At 43.7% G+C, this 14700-nt stretch overlaps 1 protein-coding gene and 1 long non-coding RNA gene across 2 annotated transcripts in view; one reads left to right on the forward strand and one right to left on the reverse strand.

The window, feature by feature from the left end:
• The window catches only part of LOC125438765 (carbonic anhydrase 3-like), a 47412-nt gene that overhangs the window by 1776 nt on the left and 30936 nt on the right, over positions 1 to 14700 (reverse strand). The window lies entirely within an intron of this gene.
• Positions 1 to 14700, forward strand: part of LOC125438767 — a 39589-nt gene that overhangs the window by 604 nt on the left and 24285 nt on the right. The window lies entirely within an intron of this gene.

Below are 14700 nucleotides of genomic sequence, written 5' to 3' on the forward strand. Positions count from 1 at the left end.
CACAGACAGGAGCCCCGGCGGAACCGATGCGCTCGGAGGGGCGCAGGCCCGGCCAGCCGGCCGGTGGAGGCAGCAGCCGAAGGAGCTCCTGCAGCTTCGCGTTCCCGCGGGGCCTTCTTCGGCCGAGCTGCTGCGAAGCGGCCCATGCCTGGCCCCGCGCGCCGGAGCCTCTCCGGGAAAAGCCCTCCCGGCCGGGAGTGACCTTGGAACGCCTCGGCGCGGAGAGCAGCCGGGAGGGGGCGGCCTGGCACGCGCGGGTGAGGGAGGGAGGGAAGAGGGCAGCCCGGGTTAGGCAGGGACGTCCCGGCAGCAGCCCTCGCTTGCCCTGCAAAGGCCGCGCGCCCCACAGGTCGGAGCGCGGTGAGTTGTCCTTGCAACAGCCCTCTTGCGCGCGCCAGCAGGGCGCAGCGATCTCCCTCCTTCGCCGCAGGCCTTGCGAGGCTTGTTTGCATGTGACACCGGGAGGCTTTGCATCATTCACTCGAGCACGGCATATCGGCGGGGGAGCTGGGCGGGCTTGTTTCCTTTGCTCGTATGTATGCTGCTAGGAGATCGTTTACATCCCAGCCTTCTGACTTTTCCTGCATACCGCAAGTCTGGACAACCTCGGTGTGACTGGACAATCTGCAGTGGTTAGTTGGGTCTCCTGAGCTTTCTGTTTTCTCTTCAGGACATTCACACAAACGATGCAGAAGCTCACAAGTGACTTATTTCGAGAGAGGCCAAATGCACTCTAGACTAGAGCATGAAGTTGCCTATGAGGCACACGAGCATTATTTGTGACTTCTGTGAGCCATTCCTTCTCAAGAATGCCCTTGAGAAATTCTCAGTGCAACCAACCATGCCATTTGCTAAGGATACCATTCCACCCTGCAAAATGGAGCAACATTCACATTAGTTGTTAATAGAGTTAATATCCAGGAGTTTTATTAGGCTACACAATTGCCTGTTTCTTCTGGCCCTCTGGCTCTTCCACAGCCACTTTTCAGTTGCAAATTACTCCTCTACAAGAGCACTTTACTATACAGATGTGGCAACTGGAATAATATGACAAGTCTGGCAAACAGCACTAGTTCATCAGTGCCGTTGGCCAATAGAGCTTTCCCAGTTAGTTTGAGCTGGAGAGATGCCTGGTAGCAGTTAGTTTGAAGACTGTTTGAGTGTGGGGACAACAGTAATTTATAAGGAGAAATGCTTCCCTCTTCTAAGGATTGCTCTTCTGATGCCCCATGCTGAGGCTTTTCCTATTCTTTACACAGATGTTAATTGCTAAAACTCCATCTCTGTAACTTCCTATTGTATCTACTAATCTCTTTTCACCCTGCATTAAGTTTTCCGTTTTGCTTCTCTAGTGCCCTCTGAGGGGGGTCTCACACCCATTCTTATTTTTTAATTGGCCTTATTTTTTTTCAATTGTAATATTCCCCACCACCTTTTTCCTTGTGCATATGGATTGTTCTGATGGATTTGCACTGCAGTACATCTGATGAAGTGAGCTTTGATTTACAAAAGTGTATGCTGGAATAATTTCTTTTAGTCTTAAAGTGCTAACGGACTCCTGGTTTATTTTGTACATTCAGGTTGTAAGGCTTACAGCATGAATGCACAGAATAAAGCAGAAGTCCAGTAGTAAGGTTTAGCAGAGCTTGCTACATGAATCCTTGTGACTGGTAGAGGGAGTTTTGTTTACGGTTTCCAGGAATGTCTGGTGCTGAAGTAGAAATTCAGCACTCAGATCTGGAGGATTCCCACAGTAAACTTCATTAGGACTGGCAGATCAGTTTTTTTTCCTTTTCTGTGTTCTGTTGGTACAAAACATTATCTAGTAAGCTCAAGCAGAGGGAAATATCCATTTTGAAAATGACAGGTGGCTGCATTTGATACTGTTAGCGAAAGAAGGCATTTATTACATTTGGGGGCAAATTGCTTTTTACCTTGTCCTTAGCTTTGTTTGCCCATCTTAATAGCCCCTCAACTCAAATAATTTGAAGCCACATTCAATTAAAGAAGAGGAGAGTTTGGATTTATATTCCCCCTTTCTGTCCTGTAGGAGATTCAAAGGGGCTTACAATCTCCTTGCCCTTTCCCCCTCATAACAAACACCCTGTGAGGTGGGTGGGGCTGAGAGAGCTCTGAAAAGCTGTGACTAGCCCAAGTTCACCCAGCTGGCGTGTCTGGGAGTATACAGGCTAATTTGAATTCCCCAGATAAGCCTCCACAGCTCAGCAGCAGAACAGGGAATCAAACCCGGTTCCTCCAGATCAGAATGCACCTGCTTTTAACCTCCTACGCCACTGCTGCTCCTACACCACTCTTAACCTCCTTAACCGCCACTGCCATCAGCTATACATTCATTTGCACACAGTTTGCCCTTGGAGCAACCATTTAATCAGAAAAACTTTCCAATGCTGAGAGTTCTACTGAAGAGATTAAAATAAAAAACCTGTTGGAATGAAAAAAGATGGGTTGTACTCTTCACCTTTGTACTTATTGCTGTGAATAATAAATATGCAGGAGTAGCAGGTTCTGCAAACTCATTTGGGAGGAAATGTGCTCTGGGAGCCATGACTGCTTGACCAAGTAAAACAGCTCATGGGCAGGTGGGATTTCATTGACTGGTTGATAGGGGCCGCAGTTTCTAAATATTGTGGATATTTGTGCCTTTTAAGGGTAGATGACAATAAATTGTGCTATTGTGTTTGTGTAAAGTGCCATCAATTTGTGATAATTCAGCAGGGGTTTCAAGGCAAGTGACTAACAGAGATGGTTTGTCATTCTCATCCTCTGCATAACAATTCTGATATTCTTTGGTGGTCTCCCATCCAAGTGCTAGCTACGGCTGATCCTGCTTAGCTTCCAAGTTCGGATGAGATCAGGCTAGCCCGCGCCTTCCAGAGCCGTGCAGGTTGTGTTGTTATGCGTGAAATAATGCAAAAATACACAGGCAGTTGATGTTGTTATAGTGAGTTACATACTCATACAACTTGAAAAACATTTGCATAATGTTACAGTATATATCCACATTGCAAAGTAGAGTAAGGACCCCTTAGGCCTCTATGGCATAAAAGTGTGATTATGTAATGTATTTATTGTTCCTAATAGCAAAAAAAATGAGCCAACTGAAAATAATTGGAAGAAAGGAAGGCATTTCTCAAAGCTCTTTGAAGATTATCAGAAATGCTTCACATATTGTTACTGATTAACCACGTTGCCCTGTTCTTTCCCTCTTGCCTGGTTTCAGTCAGAACTGTAGCAGTGACCTTAAATGTGCAAATCAAATAACATAGATATGCCCATGGAAGGCGAACTCACATATTTTCATGAACCATCGTTGGCTACAGGCAGGTCATACACCCATTTTTAATTATTGCTTTTCACAGCCCTCTGTAGAACAAGCAGTTGTAGTACAGAGGAGCCAGTGGATAATGTTTAGAGTTCCAGTCAAAATGTAACCATAAAGTTCATGAAACATTCTCAGCAAAGGGGTTGTAAATGCATTTGTTATAAAGCATGTCAAAACTACATTGCAGAATTGGTTGCTCAAAGTGAAAAAAGGCCTGTACAGGGTTCATGCTGCCCTGAGCCTCTTGGAAGGAAGGCAGGATCGAAAGAAAAATAGTCCCCTTTTACGAATACAAATTGATTTTTTCTTGTGCATACGCTTTCTGCTGTCTGAAACACCACTATAGAGAAAGAGAATAACAGTATATAGTACTGCAATCACTTACATTGGGGTGTCAAACATGTGGCCCAAGGCCCGGATTCAGCCCCTTGAGAGGGTTTATCAGGCCTGTGAGCCAGCTGAGACAAACCTTCCCCCACCCCCACTCTCGATCTGACCCTCTCCATGCAGACATCCCACCCCCTTGCAGGGTCACCAGTGCAAGCACCCTCCAGTACTGTTCTGGGACCAGCCGAGACAGCCCACCCCCCAGCCTGGCCCGGTCTGGCCCGACCAAGTTCAGATGACCAAGTCACATTTTTTTCATATCCTGCTCTTGTAGCAATTGAGTTCAAAACTCCTGATTTAAATTATATGGACTTATTAACAGGACTTTATATTGTGAGTCCTTAGTACACCAACAAAGAAAGACTTACAACCTTAGTAAGTTTAATTGAATATTATTTTGCATTTGTATCCACCTTTCATCCATCATAAAACTCAGGGAGTTGCATAACATTCCTGGTAGGTGGCTTACCAAGCAGTAACTGATCTATACCTGTTTAATTACAGCAAAGATGCCCTTCCTTGTGGCCATTCTCAGTTTGTTTGTTTGTTTAGATACACTTTGGTGGTCAAACAGGGAAACGGTCAGCTTTCTTTCCCCCATTTCTAGCAGACAGTCCAGGCTAGCCTAATCTCCTCAGATATCAGAAGCTAAGCAGGGTTGATCCTGGGAACTATTTGAATCAGAGAGTTCCAAGGAAGGCAGTGGCAAATCACTTCTGAATGTCCCTTGCCTTGTAAACCCTATATGTTAACTGTGACTTGACCATCAAAAAAAGCATACAATAAGTCTAAGATGCCCTGACCTAGATAGCTCCCGGCTAGCCTGATGTTCTCAGATCCCAGAAGCTAATCAGGGTTAACCCTAGCAAGTGTCTGGATGGAAGACCTCCAAGAAACACCAGCTTCATGACAGAGAGGCAGGCAGTGCAAACCACCTTTGAATGTCTCTTGCTTTGAAAATCCTATGGGGCCCCCGTAAGTCAGCTGTGACTTGACAGCAAAAAAGGGTATGAATGCTTAAATAAATGAAACACATCTCTTAAAAGTGAATTTATTTTAGCAATTCTCACATTGTATTTTAATAGCATTTTACAGTGCAATCCAATTCCAAAGTAGTCTAATATAAGCCCATTGATTCCAGTGGACTTAGGCTGGGGTAACTCTGCATAGAACTCCACTCCTAATGTGAACCTGCGGAAATAATATTTTACATTACAGAAATGTAACTTGTTTAGCAGCAATAAGAAATTTAGGTTTTCAGTACTGTGAATGCTTACTTGGAATGTAATCCCATTGGACTTAGTGAAATGTCAGAATAGGCATGCATAAGATGAGTTTGATGGTGAGATTTATCCTAGTGTCTCATCAAATCTGGATTTAGTAAGTAAACACAAATTTTAATTGAAGAGGCTGTATGGGGTGTTTTGTTGGAGAGTGGATGCTCTTCCTCACATTGGGAAATGCTTGAGAAGTTCAGGGAAAGAATGACCCAAGGTATGATGGTCATGAATCAACAAATTGATGGGAATCATAGTGGGCCAGGCAACGGACGCTTGATGCTGCTCTGAGCTCATTGTAGCTGTGCTAGACTTGCCAGCACTGGAGGTAATGAGGGACAGGAGGTGCATCAGAGACAGTTGTAAAAATTGGAGCTAAACTGGGCTTGCTAGGAGCAGAGGCAGTGCGGGTGGGGGGGAGTTGGAGCTACACCAGGCCCACCAGCACTGTGGGCCTGAGCAGGTCAGGAGACACTTTGGGCACATCAGTATAGACTGGCTACCATAGAACGCTCTCTGGGGGAAGCTGGAACTGTGCAGGGCTCACAGGTACTGGAACTGATTGGGAGAGTGGAAGAGCAGTGGAGCCACAGTGAACCTAGGGGGCAAAGCCACAGTGGCTTGCTGGGAACACAGGCAGTGGGAGAGCCAAAGTGGTGGCAGACTCACCAGCAGTGGAAATTGGCAGTGAGGGAGGAAGCTGCAGCAATGGTCAGGAGAACACATAGCTAAGGGAAGTGGGAGAAGGGATTTCCCTCAACCCACAAATAAAGCAGGTTCTATGGCAGTCCCACCCCTGAAGGGAAAATGAGCAGATGAGCCTATAGGAGTGCTGCTGGCGCTGCAGCAGCATCCAATTACCTTCAAGAAAGGAAATAAAATGTTGGAGGGAACACAGGAGAAGGATGTGCTAAGTTCTGCTCAGGTCCACCTCAGGAAAAAGAGCAGATAGAATGAAGGGTACCTCTGCTTGGTAATGTGGCAGAGAGGTTTAGCTCTATCCCTGGGAGAGGCAAGAGTGCTCAATTGCAAGGCCTGTTTCTGGTGATGAGTAGACCTTGAACAATTTAATCTGACTCTTGGGAAAGGGCAAACTGATATGGGTGAAATCCTGTATGTTTGATAGGATCTAACCTAGTGTCTACTCAATAAAAATATTTTTGTTCCAGAAAGGATTGTAGAAAAGTCTACTGAAGTTGTAACCAGTTTAAATTTTTGTGCCTTGGCCACATTTCTACTTTATCTACCTGGAGACCTGTGCTGTTGGTTTGTTCCTTCAAAACCAACCTGTAAATAGATAAATCTTCTTAGTTGTTTATATAGTAATCCTGCCTCAGTGATCTCTATAATCTCCTTGTGCACCACAAAATTTTCCTCACAGCAGCAAACACAGAGCCCACACACTTGCTACCTGTAGAACACCTGGAATTTGGACTCTGGCCAATTTGGACTCTGTACCTTCACTTCAGTGGACGTGACTGAAAACACTTTTATCCTCAATAATGTTGACTGCATTCATTTGATGGTAGGAAATAGTTGCCCGGGGTCATGATGTCATGCAAAGAGGGTTTAAGATCCTGGAGTGGGGGAGGGAGGATCCTCTATCCCAGCCTGTTGCAGAATTTCTTTGCATACCTGATCTAAGGACTGTACCAGCAAGCATTCTTGGTTTTGATAGCATCATTATGTAGTGTTATCTTAGTAAATATTTATGATCACAAATACAGCCAGAGGCGCCCTCATGCATTGTATATAGTTTCAGTGAGTACCTAGTGTTGTGGGTAATGTACTGAAGTAATAAATACTTGGCTGCTTTCATAGGTCTGCTGAGTTTTGCAACCAGTGCATAACTCCTGATTTTTTTAATCTCCATTATCCCTTCATGTGGCACTATTTAAAATTTGTCCTCGAATGGCAACAATATGCTCCTCTCCAGTTAATTAATTCATTTGGAACACCTCAGTCTAGTCACCCGCTTTATAGCATTCTTATCAATTTGACTGTTCACCTGTACAGCAACACAATTATTGGTCTTTGGCATGTTGAGATTTATTTTAGCCTTTCCTTATGACCCCTTGGCAGCTTTATCATACTCAATAAATCATCAGATTCTTGCATGATCAGAAGAAAGATCATATCGACAAGAGCACTGGACAATAAATAATGCCATTCTTGTTCTTCAAGGATTAATCTGTCTTGGTCAATCTCTCTTTCCTTGCCCACTTGATGGATTTTCTTTCATTCCCAGGAAATAAATTACTATCGCTGCTCTGTAGAAAGGGCCAGAGTGTCAGCTCTTTGTACTGGGTAGAAACTTGTAATCCAGATGCCCACACACATAAATACATCCTGTAAATCTCTTCCTATCAAAAAATATATATTTCTGAAACGGCATACATAATTCTTGCAACCTGCTTCCCCTCAGCAAAGTGTACCCTCCCTCCTACCACATGCTTGGGCCTTGCATGCAAGAGATTTTGGATTCATTCCTTAGCATCTGCACTTGAAACATCTCAGCATATAGTGGAGGGGGAAAAACTTTCTGTCCTTGAAATCTGCTGGTAATCAGAATAAAACAGGCAGGATGGATCTAAATGAACCAGGAACTCACTTGGTACAATGTGACTTCATATGATAATTAATCTCTAATCCTAAGGATTGGATCCAGACTAAAGTTTCTGCAAAATGAAAGGATTTCAATGCTATTTTCTCACTATCCCCAAGGTAGTCCGGAATGCCCCTGGACTCCTGTTCCTGGAGGCCCTGTGCGGGTGAGGAAGACAGGAAAATGTCTGCCCATGAGTAGAAATCCTCTCAATTGTCGAAATGTTATGTCTGGAACCAAGCTTAAATGTTTTCAGTGCCCACCTGCTTTTACTGCAACATTTCCTCTACTCTGTTCCTTGACATTTACCTTTCAGCCTTAGCTTGAAAACAACAACAACCCATGTGAGATACTTTGTTTCAGCCTGCTCTAGTAGGTAGGTGTGTCTTGCTGCTGTATAGGTTAGTGTGCTTGTTGCTGCAATTCCATTCAATGATTTTACTGCCAACTAGTGGTTGTGCAAGTCTGCTGGGAACAGGAATGGCTCCAATATGTTCCCATAGTCATTAGAATGACTTATAAGGAAGTCAGGAAAGCTTCCAGTCTCCTGGCTTTCCGCAAAATATGCAAAACTGAGTTACCCAAGAGGGCTTTTCCACTCAGGCAAAAGAGCTGCACTGTACTAAATGATTCACAAAAATTATTCGGGGCTGTGGTCTACATTACTGAATATAACTTGCTGAAACTAGGATATTACAATGGAATTGCATCATTTAATGTGTCATATTAATACTTATACTTTGTTTCAGTTCTGCTTTTAGACTTCCAGTTGGCTCTACAATCCTAATCCTATTGCATTGTTTATTGGCTGTCCCATCCTTTGATTGCATTGACTTCCTCTGTATAATAAGAACATAAGAAAGTGCCTGCTGGATCAGATCAGAGTCCATCTAGTCCAGCACTCTGCTACTTGCAATGGCCCACCAGATCTGCCTTGAGCTCAAGTGAGAAAAGCAGACTATAAATGTAAATAAATGTGAGTGAGATATCTCTGGTCTTTCCCCTGCCATGACCATTTTTTTTCTTAAGGGAACATTTTTTTTATTGGATTTATATCTCGTCCTATCCCTATAAGGAGCAATACAAAAAGTCTACTCAACAATACCATGGAGTAGAGATGGGACCTTCCATGACTGCAGCACGGATCTAAATAATGTGTGAAGTGGTGGCTACTGGCACCCTCTCCAAAAATACAACAGCAGTGTAGCACCCTAGATATTTTCCCTAATTATCAGGCAATACCATAGTGGACCTTGTGCTATATACACTTGTTTTCTAGTGAAACAATTTGTAGGGTTGGATCTTGAAAATTCTGTGTGAATGTAATGAGGAAACAGAATTGCCATGATTACTGCTGCTACTACTACTAGTAAAGCCATCATCATACTAATAAAGCCATCATCATACATATGGCCAGGTCTCTGTGAATACTGGCTGAATTTCTTTCTTGTTGGTTACTTTTTGCTGATCATGTTAGGAAAAAAGTCCTTCAACCAATCAAAATGTTTGATTCCCCACTCCTCCACATGAGCAGTGTACTGTTACCTGTGAACAAGATTTGTTTCCCTTCTCCTACATTCCTGCTGGGTGACCTTGGCCTAGTCACAGTTTGTTCAGAACTCATTCAGCCCCACCTACCTCACAAGGTGTCTGTTGTGGGGAAAGGAAGGGAAAGGAGTTTGTAAGCCTTTCTGAGTTTCCTTATAGGAGAGAGAAAGAGCTGAAGTTGTGGTGGGCTCACAGCAGTGGCATTTGATGGACAGGTTCTTTGGTGGAGAGGAGGCTGTCCTGGAGCCAGGAGACTGGAAGTCGCTCAGATGAGTTCATAGGAGTGCTCCTTCAGCATTCAACTACGTTTGAGCAGTCGCGTAGCTGCAACGGGGTGGGGGCACTGCACCCCAGGGGCATGCCACTGGGGTCACGTGGGGGCCATTGGGGTCACCCCTTCTCCCTTGCCCTGCCCCACCGGGCCTGGCAGACCGGAGCAGCCTGCTGGTATGGCAGGAGTGGAAACCACAAAGGCCCCCTTTCCACCACCCCAAGTGTAGTTCCCTACCCGCCCCCCCACTTACTTTAGTTTAGCCAGCTGCAAAGAGCAGCCGGCTGAAAAAGCAGCCTGGTGGGAACGACACTTCCCAGAAGACCTTGTGAGCCCCTCCCCCCCAGGGAGGCCTCTGCAGGAGTTGGGGCTCACAAGGTCTCCTGGAAATGTAGTTCCCACCAGGCTGCTGGTGGAAGTGGGGAGGGGGCTGTGGGGTGGTGGGGCAGGTGCCATTTTGCCCCGGGCATCATTCCCCCCCCCCGCTTCACCACTGCCTTTGAGAAGGATGATAAGCCTATTTGTTACCTACAGAACACCTGAAAATGGGGGAAATGAACCTAAGTTTGAAATGAACCTAAATCCCAAAAATCCCCAAAATCCCCTCAACATCTGGTGCACATCCCTCTCACATCCAAGTTTTTTTCATGTACACAGTGACACATACACAAGAACTTGTGCTACAATTCACCTCCCTCTTCCCGAGCTGAAACTGAGGGGGATTGATTAATTTTTATCTTGCTCTTCCCTGCTGCAGTGGACTCAGAGTGACTCGCAATAATATTTTATAATAAAATGTATAATATAACAATCATTAATGATTGTTATATAAGATGGCTCTTGGTCAACTAGGATGGAACAATTTCAAAAGTTCTCAATCCTATTTTGAAAATGAAGGGGATGTAGGCTCATTCCCTGAAACCCCAAGATTACGCAAGTGGAAATACAACTTGAGATACAATAATTTTGACTTAGCTCAAGCAGTTAGTGTGGTCTTTCTCTTACATTTTTGCTTGTCCAAGCACTATAGTGCAAACAGATGTTTTATGCTGAATCCAAGCTATTGACTGCATTGTGGAAGGCAGTGACATAACTCCCCCTGGCTATACCCCCCTACTCACATTCTCAGTCTGCAATGAACTCCTTTAGATGATCTGTGTGGAGAACTCTATGCACATACACTTGTATTTGTGTAGGTGCTTGTTTTTGATATTTGGTTGAGTCTGTGGGTATTGGGGGTGGAGTCCGCATGCACAATGCCACTTCCATCTATGTGCATAACAAGAGTATTTCAGGAAGCACCACAGAAAATGTTCACATTCATCCTCTTCTCTCTGCAGTTTTACACAGCACTGAGTCAATCAGATCCTCAGAAGTTCAATTAAGAATAATGAAATAAATGCCATTTATTTTTCACAGCCTGCTCATTATTTCAATGCCCTAATTAAGATGTAGTACCTAATCAAGAGGCAGACACAAGAAGACAAGAGATTATTTATCTCCTGCATAAATGAAGCTCAAGTGCAAAAAGCAGTAAAACATTTTGCTTGATACTTGCGACGCTATGATTTAATAGAAAGAGCTTTCCCCATTACTAGTGTGTAATTAAAATAAATAATTTTTAAAAATAGGTGTTTTCCTCAAGGGTACCCAGAGACATGAAGAGCAAGGTCACGGGTGCCACGACGTTGAAAAGGTTGGGAAACACTGGTATAGGAAATGATTTCTGTTACTTTGGACTCAGAAGGACCCTTTATTATCATTATAAAAGTGATTATTAATATAACTAATGTGGAGATTGTGTTTTATTTTGTACCTTTCTCACTCCAGTTTTACCAGTTTAATTAATATAATAGTCATGACCCTGTAAAAAGTCTTCTTTCCACAAATGCTGCTTGCTGTGCAGCATGCTGGGTGGATTCCATGAACCAACTTTCTTACCTTGCCCTTCCCACTTCATCCCAAAATTCACCTGATAAGTTGAGGGGAGGCTAGAAAGCCATGCCCCACTGACAGGAATCCTTTAGGGGAAACATCCTGTAGAATTCAGACTAGTCTTTTGTGGTTGAGGTGGCAACTTTTACAGGATCAATCCCCTTGTAACAGAAGAGTTCTACAGACCTGAGGCTATTATTTATAACAAATGTTTATTTGCAGATGTACAAACTGAACATGGGGTAGAAGATAAGCCAGCAGACAGGCCCGATCTTTAAATCAGCATCAGTTTTCCTCAAAACAAGCATTTGCACAATGAGATCCCTCAAGCCATTTGCCCAAATAATAGTTCCTGTTGTCTTGTCTATGTACATTCTAATGGACAAATGTTTTTCTCCAATCTCACCAAAGCAGCTGGATATGGAGCAGTGTGGAGAGGCAGTGTAGTGTAGTAGTGATAGTGTCAGATTAGAATCTGGGAGAGCTGGTTTTGAACCCCCACTCTGCCAAGGACATGTTACGGGTGACCTTGGGCCAGTCACGCACTCTCAGCCTAATGCACTTCACAGGGTTTTTGTGAGGATACAAATATAAGCTGCTTTGAGTTGCTATTTGTGAGAACCATAAGATATAAATAAAATAAAAAGATACCATATAGCTAAAGTCATTGGTGCAACTTCTTACAATCTAGGAACATCTTTAGTTATTAATAAAACCTTAAAGTTTATTACTTCTTGATACAACACAGTGTTTCTAAAACAGTGTGGTCATTTTTGTACTCTTGTGGGCATTCTCTGTGGGCTTTCTGCTTTGATCATACTTGCAGCTATATGGTTTGCATCTTTGCTTTTGGATTACAACTGCCAGATCTAAAATGCATGATTAGACAAATTTGTGTCGAACAGGTCTGGTTCTTAGCCATTCTAACCAAATAGAGCCATAGTGGTCAAAGGTAGCATATCTTAGTACACCATGCAAACAAGGAATTAAATTTTAGAGATTTCTAATTGGTTGCTGTGGGAATTTCATAAAGGGCCAGGTGGGACTTGGTCCCATAAAGCAATTCCTACAGTATGATTATGTTTTAGAGTAGATTGGGTGATTCACTTTATATAGCAAATCTCACGAGATTGGTTTGGGTATGGCACTTTGGCTGGACATAATTCAGGATATGAGTTTATTTATTTATTCAATTTTATAGGCTGCTCTTCCGCTTACAGTCCCAGTGAACTACCGTGGATGGCCTAGGCTAGCCTGATCTTGTCAGATCTCAGCGGCTAAGCAGTGTCAACTCTGGTTAGTATTTAGTTGGGAGACTATCAAGGAAGTTCATGGTCACTATGCTGAGACAGGCAATAGCAAACCATCTCTGAACGTTTCTTTCCTTGAAAACCCCCGTGGGTTGCCATAAGCTAGCTATAGACTTGAAAGCAAAAAAACCCTCTTCATTTAACTCTGTTTAACAAAATGAAGACACTAATGATCCTGCATGGCATTGGGAACTCATTAGAATGGTTTAAACATTTTACCACTCTAGACCAGTGGTGTAGCACCAACGAGGCGGCGGGGGGGTGCGACACCCCAGGTGCCGCCGCAGTGGGGGCATAGCCGGGCCATGGAGGGGACGTTCCGGGATGGGGCAATGGCAGGCGGAGCTGCAGCAGGGGCACAGGGCATTTGTGTGCCCTGAGCGCAGTTCCCCCTTGCTCCACCCCTGCTCTAGACAATTTGATCTAATGTTAATCTGTCTACCTCCACTCCTCCTCTGGAATAGCAGATATCAATATGAGCCCTGTGGGAAGGGCGGGATATATATTAAAAAATAAATAAATAAATAAAATATGCTGCATTCTTTATTCTTTGCTTTTGTATCCTTAAGCAATGTAGCAGCCTTTATTATAATTTATGCATCTGACGAAGCAGGCTCTGGATCACAAAAGCTTACAATACATTTATTAGTCAAGGGCCATAAGATTTTGTGATTTTGGCTGCAGATAACACAGTCAACTTTGTAGACTGTGGTATCATTCACATTTCGCCCACAGAGCTGAGGATGGTATACGTGGCTCCACTATTTGCCCCCTTATTATATTTACTCAACTACTGTACAACAAGTTAAGCTGAGATGGAAGGGAGGAAATGTCCCATTCCATGAGTATAGGTTTAAGGTGATATTATTTACTCCATACCATGAGAAAGTTCAGCTGTCCATTTCCATATTTTTATACTTCTATTAAAGTTCTGTCCTAAGTAATTCCATGATCAGCCTCTGCCTTAGGGAAATGCCTTCACTTCTGTTGTAATAAGATACTGTTCACATATTACATGCATGTTATCCTTGCTGCAGTAACTGTGCATCATCAACAACTTGGGAGTCACTGTGCAAAATAAGCAGGAACCTTGATGCATCTGAAGCACTTAACACATTTTCAGGGTAGCATAAACTTTCCCACAGGAGAGCCTGCGTCTTTCCATGTCTTTGTAAATGCCTGTGGTTTTGCTGCCATCTAATGGCCCTGAAACGAAACACAAGTGTCTTCTACAATTCAATTCTTTCTCCTTTTATCGCTTTTAATTATGCTGCCAGAAGAGAAGGTCACCCAACAGCCTTCATATGGAGGATTGGGGAATTGAATCTGGTTCTCCAGATTAGAGTCTGCTGCTCTTAACGGAGAATAAATATGTGGGAAATGGCAGGTGAAGTTTTTCATGGCACGGAGGTAAGTAACATTACCAGGTAAATGACTAACAGCATAATCCAGAGCCCTGAGGCAGCTGGTGACAATGCCCTGTCACCTCCAGAGAGCTTTTCAGCAGTGTGGGGAAGCAAACAAAAAACCCTCCCCACTGCTGAACAGCCTCCGTTGGTCTCAAAAGGGTGGTATAAGTCCAAGAACCAGGCACCAGTGTCTCCAGAGGCAAAGCCAGGGTGGAAACTGACTAATGTTGGCTCCAGCCAGAGGTGGGATGCAGCCTATTCGCACCTATTCGGTAGAATCGGTTACTAAATTTTTCTCAGTTCGGAGAACCAGTTATTAATGATTAACTCCACTAGGGACAAGGCGGTAATCTCTGTCCCTGGATACAACAAATCTTGTCAAGTGGGGGATGCAAAATCATCCCCCAGGGCCCCCTGCCCCCCATGGTACCCCCCCCCCCCACGTGTGTATGAACTGTATGAAATAATACAATATATAGTAATTCTATTTTTTTTTGTTCATTGGTATAAAAGTTGGCAAAGTATTATACGTAAAGTTTTTTCATTTTCTTTTTTTCCCTTGAAATTTATATTGGACAGAGAGGAGTTTAAGCTACTCTTTTAGATTAAGGATTT

The sequence above is a fragment of the Sphaerodactylus townsendi genome, linkage group LG09, assembly GCF_021028975.2.
Source record: "Sphaerodactylus townsendi isolate TG3544 linkage group LG09, MPM_Stown_v2.3, whole genome shotgun sequence".
Classification (NCBI taxonomy): domain Eukaryota; kingdom Metazoa; phylum Chordata; class Lepidosauria; order Squamata; family Sphaerodactylidae; genus Sphaerodactylus; species Sphaerodactylus townsendi.